General features: G+C 41.5%; 1 non-coding gene across 1 annotated transcript; it reads right to left on the bottom strand.

Moving 5' to 3' along the window:
• Window positions 1–4598: 4598 nt before the first annotated feature.
• On the bottom strand, window positions 4599–4705 carry LOC142504658 (small nucleolar RNA R71). The gene has a single exon (XR_012804283.1). It is a non-coding gene; the product is annotated as a small nucleolar RNA R71 (small nucleolar RNA).
• Between the last annotated feature and the right edge of the window lie 6315 nt (window positions 4706–11020).

Here is an 11020-nt window from a genome sequence, read left to right as displayed (position 1 = left end):
ACTGGGATGCCGGGGCCTCCTATCTCCCGGGCTTTAGATATTGTGTCGTTTAGTATTCTCGAGAAATTAATGTAATGTCATAATGGCGCATGCGTTAGTATTGATACCGCCGAAAATCGTTCGTATTCCGAGGTAATAATGAGCCTGCTTCCTCGATATCCGTACATGTCTTTTCACCTGCATGCACAATTTCCTAGACTCCTTTTGATCGTCCGATTAGATTCGGATCCACGGTGGAGATTAATTCCTTCCCCTATATATAGTAGCCCACCTACCTATTTTCCATCACTCCAGCAATTTATTATCCGAGAAGCGCAATGGCAGGTTTAAGTAGTTCGAAGGCTCCCGATATGGCAGAACAGTTCATGAAAACAGCTCTGGAAAGACGAAAGATAGAGCTGGAGGATGAAGTCTTCCATAAAGTACTTCGATTTTGGGAGGAGCTGCAAGGACTGCAGTTTCTCTATGAGTGCGGAAAAGCTACCACTCCTCGACTGGTAGCAAAGCTGGAGAAATATCGGGAACGCTTGTACGTTGCCGATACAGTGAATCTATTCGAAGATGACTACGTCTTCCAGCTGATGCTTCACAAGGAGAGGAAGCTTTTGACGAACATCACCGACTCCGACAGCTTCCTCAAGACGTCTACTGGAGAAATAAAAAAGTGGATGACCCTGTGGAGGGCTTTTGTAGAGGAGGAATATTTTAATGTAGTCCGCAAAAATTCCTATAAATAAAATGCTCATCCAATTTATTTTTGTTTTTACTTTGTTGCAAGAGTTTAATTCCATCAGATGATATATATGTATCACGAACTGAATAAAATAAATGACCATAACTGAAATGCCGGGACCTAAAGTTCCCCGTGCTTAAAGTAAAGTACCGGGGCCTTAAACCTCCCGGGATATAAAATAAGATGCCGGGGCCTTAAATCTCCCGGGCTATAAAATAAGACGTCGGGGCCTCAAATCTCCCGGGATATAAAATAAGATGTCGGGGCCTTAAATCTCCCGGGATATAAAATAAAGATGCCGGGGCCTCAAATCTCCCGGGATATAAAATAAAGATGACGGGGCCTCAAATCTCCCGGGATATGATGTGGTATCATAATGATGCACGAATCAGCATTAAATTCCCGCCGAAAAAAGTTTCATATTTCGAGATGGGTAAGATTGACGCTTCGATAACCGTACACATCCTTTCGTCTGCCTGGTATAATTTACGAGGTGCATCCAGATCGTCCACGTGTGCCTAAATCAACGGTTGGGATTTAACTCTCCTTCTATAAATAAGGTGGTAGAGACGAAAGGTGATCATTATTTCAATATGTCGAGTTCAAGTGATTCCAGTGCTTGCAGCAGTACAATCACTGACAGTGGTACACCTGCTCCAGCATTAGGCGAAATGCACCCCCAGATAGAGGCTTTGAAGAGGACCATTGAAGAATATATCTGGGTAAAGGTCACGTCTACCTGGCCACTGACCAAGTTCTGTTGCATGCGATGCTGTGGAAGGAATGGCATCAGTTGAACAAGATTTCAACCTCCGAGTCCTTCTCCAATCTTCACATTCGGGAATCGACTGATTGGCTAACTGAATGGCAAGACTATGTAGCCTCAAGAATGGCAGATGTAATACGACATCGATAATTTCTTTAATAAAATCTTAATTATTATACTCTGTTCCTTTAATCTTCTGCAAATAAATCGATGTAAACTAAATAATATATAACCAACTGATGAAATTGAAATGCCAGGACCTAATGTATCCTTAACGTAGAATGAAGTGTCGGGGCTTCGTGTCTCCCGGGCTATGAATAAAGTGTCGGGGCCTCAAATCTCCCGGGATATAAAATAAGATGCCGGGGCCTCAAATCTCCCGGGATATTAAATAAGATGACGGGGCCTTAAATCTCCCGGGATATAAAATAAAAATGCCGGGGCCTTAAATTTCCCGGGCTATGAATAAAGATGCCGGGGCCTTAAATCTCCCGGGCTATGATGTGGGGTCATAATTACGCGTGCCTTTTTATTCCAACGATCAGGAACGTCTCGCATTCCGAGGAGCCAATAGGTCTGACACTTTAATAATTGCGCGTTCCTTCATATACACGCACAATTTCCCAAGTTTAGTTCAACCGTCCGATTTGATTCAAATTAACGGCGTAGATTGATTCCCTCCCTCTATAAGTATTGGCTGCCCTATTTTTCAAAAATCACTTTCAAAATCAAATCTTCGGCGAAGCTCTTGCAAAATTTTTCCTCGAAGCTCCTTCGTGCCAACAACCTACTTCCGGCGATCTTCTACCACTTTCTTCCTCAAAACTTGTAAGTTTCTCTTTCGAGCTATGTCCAATTCTACCTCTTCTACCTCTGGAGCTATTGCGCGAGGATCTCCTAGTGATGAGTCCGCCGCACTGCGCTCTGACTCCCCTCCGTCTCCCCCCCGCCGTTCTATTACCTTAAAATCCCTCCCAACCAAACCATCTTCTTCAAAACCCTTATCCTCGGGCACTTCCCGAGCTCCTGGAAAGGACAAAGGTAAGGGAAAAACTCGGGCCTCTGATAGGACTTGTTTTTACGTGTTTTTAGTGTTGGTTTTGAGTCGCATTCATGCATCATATTAGTTTGTTTAGTTTAATTTTGCATCTTTTTAGCATTATTTAGCATTTGACTGACCTCGTGTATTTTGTGGTGATTTTGTAGGAATTGAACCAAAGAGTGGGAGAAACTTTGGCATAATGTCGAAGAGGATTCGCTAGGGCGGTCAAAAGTGACCGCCCGAGCGAGCATTGTGGTCTGGCCGAGGATTATTTTGCGCAAGTGTCTCGCTAGGGCGGTCAAAAGTGACCGCCCCAGCGAAACCAGGGATATGCTCGAGGAAGCTTATTCGAGGATCTCTCGCTAGGGCGGTCAAAATATACCGCCCTAGCGAGAAGCGAGATTGAGAAAGATTTGTTTCCAAATTTCTAGGGACTCTATCCTACACCATAACCTAACACACGAGAACAGCAGCCGTTTTTTTCATCTTTTATCAGACTTTTCATCATTTTTCTTGGAGAGGAGGCTAGGAGCAAAGGAGATTTCGAAGACCTCGAGATTTCCACGCGTCGTGGCCGTCATCCATCGTCATCTTTAGTATTTTCATTATTCAATATTTTATTTCTTACATTGATTGTTGGTTTTTATCATGAATTTCAGTAGCTAAACTCTAGATTTGTTGGGATTTGAGGGGATCCTACCCCGTACTCGGTGTTTAACATTATTTCTCGACGTTTTTATTAGTGATTTGTTTATGCTATTGTTATTTCTTGTTTCAATCGAAGCCTAGCTAACTTCCTTTGATTATTTCATGTTGTTAATGATTTCGATAGAATAATTAACAATACGATCAAATAGTATAAACCACGGATTCACAATTTTAGTAGATATACGGAATTGGGTACGTGTCGATAATGATAGTTCACCCGAATGAAAGCTAGTGGATTCCATAGAATGTAATGCAATCTTGAACTGTTAAATATTTGAGGACACTTGAGTACTGCATGTTTTTTATTAGTATTAATATAGCTCGACAGAGTATATTAATTAGTCTAGGGAATTCCGTCGAACGCACGAGTAAAAGTCGAGTGTAATTATTTAAACACGAGTGGTAGGTGAACTGATAATTCCCAACAAATTCATTTCTCATTTGATTTAATCCAAATTAATCATTGCGTTCTTGAACACGTTTTCTTTGCATTTTAATTATTTTAATTGTTTACTTTACATTAGTTTAATCATCAACTCAATTTATCGTTGCTAAAGAAATTTTACTTGAAAATAAAAATAGTGTAACGCAGTCCTTGTGGAACGATACTCGTATTCACTTACGTTTATTATAACTTGACTATCGTGCACTTGCGATATTTAAATCGAGCTTTCATTTATAAAATAAATTTTGGGATTATTCACTGTGCAAGTTTTGCTCGATCAAGTTTTTGGCGCCGTTGCCGGGGACTGTTGATTCACAATTTTTTATTTTTCATTTAAATTCTTTAGTATTATTTATTTTATTGTTATTTGATACTCTCATTGTGTTGCAGATTTTTCTTGTGGTGCATGCGAAGATCACTCGAGTTTAAGCTTGAGCCTTTTGACCCCGAGATCGAACGCACAGCTAGACGTCGACTACAGCAGCAAAGAGCGAAGGAAAGAATGGAAGGCGATCAACAAAGAGAGGAGCCAAGGCGTATACCGATGTTGGATTACGCACAGCCGTCTCTTGATGGAGCACGTCCAAGCATCGTAAGACCAGTCATCCGAGCTAATCAGTTTGAGATCAAGCCAGCTATCATTCAGATGATTCAGAACACTGTCCAATTTGGGGGAAGTGCACTTGACGACCCTAATTCTCATATAGCTGACTTTCTTGAAATTTGTGATACTTTTAAGTTTAATGGCGTGTCTGATGACGCTGTTTGTTTGCGTTTATTTCCATTTTCACTGAGAGATAAAGCTAAGTCGTGGTTAAACTGTTTGCCTGTAGGGTCTATTACTACATGGGAAGATATGGCAAAGGCGTTCCTGATCAAGTACTTTCCTCCGTCGAAGACTATGAAGCTCAGAGCCGACATTACTACTTTTGCTCAATATGAGCAAGAGTCACTTTACGAGGCATGGGAGCGCTACAAGGACTTGTTGAGGAGATGTCCACACCATGAGCTGCCTCTTGGGTTAGTTGTTCAAATTTTCTACTACGGTCTGCTTACTCCTAAACGTACTATGATAGATGCTGCTGCCTGTGGTAACTTACTGAGAAAGACGGCGGAGGAAGGATATGAGTTATTGGAGGAGATGGCTGCTAGTAGCTATCATCCTCAGTCTGATAGGCAGAGACGAGGTGCTGGAGTTAATCAAGTTAATGATTTGTCGGCAGTTTCAGCACAGTTAGAGGCTTTGAATAGAAAGATTGATGGGATGAGCATGAGTGGGTCGGCTATGCGTCTGCAAGAAATTTTCTGTGATAAGTGTGGGGGTGAGCATGATGTGCAGGATTGCCAAGATGGCAATCCATTCTATGTGCCTGAGGGAGCACCGGTAAAACAAGTGGGATTCCAGAACCGTCCTAGAAATGACCCTTACTCGAACACATATAATCCGGGATGGAGGAATCACCCAAACTTTTCATGGGGAGGTCAAAACAACCAACATCGCCAACAAAGAGGTCCACCATATGTGATGCACCAAGGATTCAAGCCAGAACCGTCTCGGGAGGAGAAGTCCGATTTAGAGCAAATGATGACTAAATTTATTTCTGCAACAGAGACGAGATTTCAGAACCAAGATGCATCCATAAAGGGGTTAGAGAATCAAATTGGACAATTGGCTAAGTTGATTGCTAATAGGGAGCAAGGAACTTTACCAAGCAACACGGAAACTAACCCAAGAGAACATGTGAAGGCGGTGGAATTGCGTAGTGGAAAAACACTCGGGTCTAATGAGGAGAAGACCAAGCACGGTGAGGATGAGGTGAAAAATCGAGGAGGTAAGTCTTCTAACTCTACATCTACACCTATTGCACAGAATAAAATTGTTATCCCTCCACCTGTTCCTGCAGCAATGAAGAAAGCTAAATTAGATGCACAATTTGGTAAATTTCTTGAGATATTTAAAAAATTGCATATTAACATTCCTTTTGCTGATGCTTTATTGAATATGCCAAGTTATGCAAAATTCTTGAAAGATATCTTAGCAAATAAGCGGAAGCTAGAAGATCATATGACGGTGAATTTGACCGAAAATTGCTCCGCTTTAGTTCAAAACAAGATGCCTCCGAAGCAAAAAGATCCAGGGAGTTTCTCGATACCTTGCATTATTGGTGACATTAATTTTCATAAAGCTCTATGTGATCTTGGTGCGAGTATTAATCTGATGCCTTTTTCTGTGTTTAGGAGACTGGGATTAGGTGAACCCAAGCCAACTAGGATGTCGTTGCAGCTGGCTGACAGATCTGTCAAGTATCCACGTGGGATTATCGAAGATGTTCTGGTGAAAGTGGATAAGTTTATTTTTCCTGCAGACTCTGTGGTACTTGACATGGAGGAAGATTTAGAGATGCCTTTAATCCTAGGGAGACCGTTTCTGGCTACAGGGAAAGCACTGATTGATGTTGAGGAGGGGAAATTGAGACTGAGAGTTGGAGAAGAAGAAATTATTTTTGATGTTTTCAATACTCTCAAGCACACAATGCACAATGATAGTTGCTTTCGTATTGATGTCTTGGATTCGCTTGTTTGTGATTTTGTGCAGGATGGATTGAAAGAACCATTGGAGGCCACTCTCACTACTGAAAAGCAGGAGGACGAGCTAGACGAGGAAAGATGGAGATGGTAGCTCATTTGAATGCCATTCCACCTTGGAGAAAGCAAGTGAGGCTTAGACTAGAGGAATTGGGAGACAGAAAAGATTTAATGCCTCAAAAGTCAAGCCTAGAGGAGCCGCCTACTTTGGAGCTCAAACCATTACCTCCACATCTCAAGTACGTATATCTAGGAGAAAATAATAAATTGCCTGTTATTATTTCCTCTTCTTTGACAGATGATATGGAGAGTAAGCTCTTGGGAGTCCTCAAGGAGCATAAAAGAGCGTTCGCTTGGAAGGTTTCGGACATAAAAGGGATAAGTCCTTCGATCTGCATGCACAAAATTATGATGGAAGATAAATACTCACCTCTAGCACAACCACAAAGGAGACTCAATCCAAAGATGCAAGAGGTAGTAAAAGCTGAAACAATTAAACTTCTGGATGCATGTATTATCTATCCTATCTCTGATAGTGCGTGGGTAAGTCCTGTACAATGTGTGCCTAAAAAGGGTGGGATTACTGTTATTACTAATGAAAAAAATGAGTTGATTCCCACTAGAACTGTTACGGGTTGGCGTGTATGCATAGATTATAGGAAATTGAATGATGCAACCCGTAAAGATCACTTTCCCTTGCCATTTATCAATCAAATGATTGAACGATTAGCAGGTCATGAATTTTATTGCTTTTTAGATGGATACTCGGGATACAATCAAATCACAATTGCACCTGAGGACCAAGAGAAAACCACTTTCACTTGCCCTTATGGTACTTTTGCGTTTAGGCGTATGCCCTTTGGTTTATGCAATGCACCTGCAACATTTCAAAGATGCATGACCGCTATATTTCATGACATGACTGAAAATTTCCTTGAAATCTTTATGGATGACTTTTCTATTTTTGGCTCCTCATTTAATGAATGTTTAGAGAATTTGAACTTGGTGTTAGTTAGATGTGAGGAGAGCAATTTGGTGTTGAATTGGGAGAAGTGTCATTTTATGGTTCAAGAGAGGATTGTGTTAGGACACAAGGTTTCGGAGAATGGAATTGAGGTTGACAAAGCCAAGGTGGAAGTAATCAAAAACTTACCCTCACCTTCATCAATAAAAGGAGTTAGAAGTTTCCTAGGGCATGCTGGTTTTTATAGGCGTTTCATTAAAGATTTTTCCAAAATTGCTAAACCTTTATCCTCTTTGTTGATGAAAGATGCTGAATTTAATTTTGATTCTACTTGTCTGCATGCATTCGAGATACTCAAGGAAATCTTGGTGACAGCACCTGTTCTGACTGCCCCTGATTGGGAGCTACCGTTTGAGGTGATGTGCGATGCTAGTGATACAGCTGTTGGTGCGGTGCTGGGTCAAAGGAAGAACAAGGTATTTCATACCATCTACTATGCAAGTAAGACTTTAAATGATGCTCAATTGAATTACGCTACTACTGAAAAGGAATTGCTTGCTATAGTATTTGCTTTCGACAAATTTCATTCATACCTTGTTCTGTCTAAAGCAACTGTGTATACAGATCATTCTGCCCTAAAATACTTGCTTGCTAAGAAAGATGCGAAACCTAGGTTAATTAGGTGGATTTTATTATTGCAAGAATTTGATCTCGAAATTCGAGATAAAAAGGGTGTGGAAAATGTAGTTGCTGACCACCTGTCTAGGCTTGAGCATGTTAGAATTAAGGGCAGTGACGATGATATAGATGACTGGTTTCCTGATGAACAATTGATTGAGGTAAATGCGTATCCTTGGTATGCCGATTTTGCAAATTTTCTTGTCACTGGCACACCTCCACCTAATTTATTGTTTCACCAAAGAAAGAAATTCTTTTCAGACGTGAAATATTATTTTTGGGAGGAACCGTTCTTGTTTAAGATTTGTGCAGACTCCATGATAAGAAGATGTGTGGCGGAGGAGGAAACCAATCAAATTCTGAACCATTGTCATGACCGTGAGGTAGGTGGTCACTTTGGACCCATACGGACGACATCTAAGGTACTTGAATGTGGCTTCTATTGGCCAACTCTTTTTAAGGATGCTCGTTTGTATGTTCTCAATTGTGATAGATGCCAACGCACAGGTAATATTTCCAACCGTCATGAGATGTCTTTAAATAACATTATTGAGTGTGAAATATTTGATGTGTGGGGGATTGATTTTATGGGTCCTTTTCCTGCGTCTTTTGCAAAGAAATTTATTCTGGTGGCAGTGGAGTATGTATCTAAATGGGTGGAGGCAGAGGCTTGTATCACTAATGATGCACAAGTGGTGTTAAAATTTTTGAAGAAACATATTTTTAATCGATTTGGTGCACCACGTGCAATCATAAGTGATGGTGGCACCCATTTTTGCAACAAAATTTTTGATAAACTGTTGGGCAAATATGGTGTCACCCACAAGGTTTCCACTCCATACCATCCCCAAACTAGTGGACAAGTTGAAGTATCCAATCGAGAAATTAAGAGGATTTTAGAGAAGACGGTTAATGTGAATAGGAAGGACTGGTCCATTCGGTTAGATGATGCTTTGTGGGCGTATCGTACTGCTTTTAAAACACCTATAGGCACTACACCATATAGGTTGCTTTTTGGTAAAGCATGTCATCTACCAGTCGAATTAGAGCATAGAGCATATTGGGCGACCAAAGCACTAAACTTTGATTTTGCTCTTGCAGGTGAAAAACGATTGCTGCAGTTGAATCAGTTAGATGAGTTTCGGGGAAGAGCTTATGATCTTGCACTATCTTACAAGGAACGCACCAAACGAGCCCATGACAAACACATTATAAGAAGGGAATTCAAAGTGGGTGAAGCGGTGTTGGTATACAATTCTCGCTTACGACTCTTTCCGGGCAAGCTAAAGTCAAGGTGGTCAGGACCATTCGCTATAGCCAAGGTGTTCCCATCGGGTGCAGTGGTGTTGCATGATGGCAAGGAAGGGACATTTACTGTGAACGCTCAAAGGTTGAAGCACTATATCGGTGGCACAATTGAGCCACAAATTGGAGTCACTCGGCTCCATGACAGTCATTGAGGACATGGGTGAAAAGTCGAGCTCTAGACTATAAATTGAGAACTACTTATACTCCTTATATTGATTTTAATTATATTTTCTTTCATTATTAATCGCATCATTTGCATTTAGGTAGTTGAATGGCACTGCATCCATTCATAAAAAAAAAAAAAAGAGAAAGAGAAAAAAAAAACGAGAATGTCTCGCTATGACCTGCCCCCGCGAGTGATATTTTTTTTAAAAAGATTTTAAGTCGAGAACGCCTCGCTAGGGCGGTCAACAGTGGCCACCCCAGCGAAAACTCGTATTTTTCAAAATTTTGTCGGCGAGAACCCCTCGCTAGGGCGGACACAATTGACCGCCCTAGCGAGTCGCGCAGATTATAAAAACATTCCTCTTCTCTTTTCCTCTCCAAATTTCGGCGCCCCCTCCGTCTTTTGTGCTAAATCCGTTTTATTTGGTGATTTTTCAGGGTAAAGACTCCATCTTGGTCCATACCCTCCACAAGGAAGCACTTAGGCTACAAGATTTTCTTCTCCGGACGGCCACCTACACCAGCATACCTGTCACCCTTCCAGTTTCAATACCATTATCCTATGCCCCCAGCGGCTGAAGAGGGAGTCCCACCGCCTGAGAATGAGGAGGAGGACGATTTCTGATTAGGGGAGTTTACTGTTTCCCCTTTCTTTTTATTTTGCATATTCTATCTTTGCATTTAAATTCATGAGTTTTTTTTTTATGTTTTTAGTGTTTGTTTCGTTTTGTGCACTGAGGGCATTGCACAACTCTAGTATGAGGGGGGTAGATTGTTATGTTTACTTAGTTAATTGGTTTTAAATTGTTGCATTTCTTTTATTTGGTGTGGTTGAACCGGGCAGAGGCCCAGCAAGAAGGGGTGACCCGGGATTCCTCCCAGGAAGACCCTGAAGGCCACGTCCCTCTGACCCAGAGGAAGCGAAAGTCTATCACAAGCCCGGAGCAGACTTTGGCCGAGGGCAGCTGGGAGGTGGGTCAAAGCTCCTCTCCTGTGACCCGGTCAACCACCCCTCCCTTCCAACGATCTGACCAACAGCCTCCTCTCCTCGGGTTCGAGCAACAAACCACTCAACAACCTCCTCTCCTTGAGCAGTCTCCCCGAATAAATATTCTTGAGGATGGGCCTTCGCCACGGGGGATGAAGATTTTCAAACAGTTTCTCACTCCTGACGAGGAGGCTCATTTGAAGGATGCTAGTGCTTCTGCTAAAATTTTTGAGGGCTCGAACAAGCTCTTTTCGGTAAGTTTTTGTTAGTCCCCATAACCTTTTCTTGCTCCGATCACTGTTGATTCTTATCGACCTTGTTTTTGGACAGGCCGCTCATGTGGGGACCCGGACGCTAATTAAGTTCTTAATCATCATCGGGATAATTTAATCAATTATAATAAATAGGGTCTAAATTTTTTTTTAAAATGCGGAATGTAATGGGATTCAATCTAATATACATAACAGTATTAAAGTACAAGTCTTGTACTATATATACAATCATTCAACTAAGGTTTAACAGCTAAATGTCAAGTGTCCAAACCCTATCTCTAATCCAAGTCCGTAGCCTCCACTCTAATCACGATCTATCTTCATCTCCTCGACCCTGAACCTGTCCCACCTGTTGTCATGCACAC

Source organism: Primulina tabacum, chromosome 9, assembly GCF_025594145.1.
Source record: "Primulina tabacum isolate GXHZ01 chromosome 9, ASM2559414v2, whole genome shotgun sequence".
NCBI classification, from domain to species: Eukaryota; Viridiplantae; Streptophyta; class Magnoliopsida; order Lamiales; family Gesneriaceae; genus Primulina; species Primulina tabacum.
This window is presented reverse-complemented; position numbering and strand designations above follow the sequence as displayed.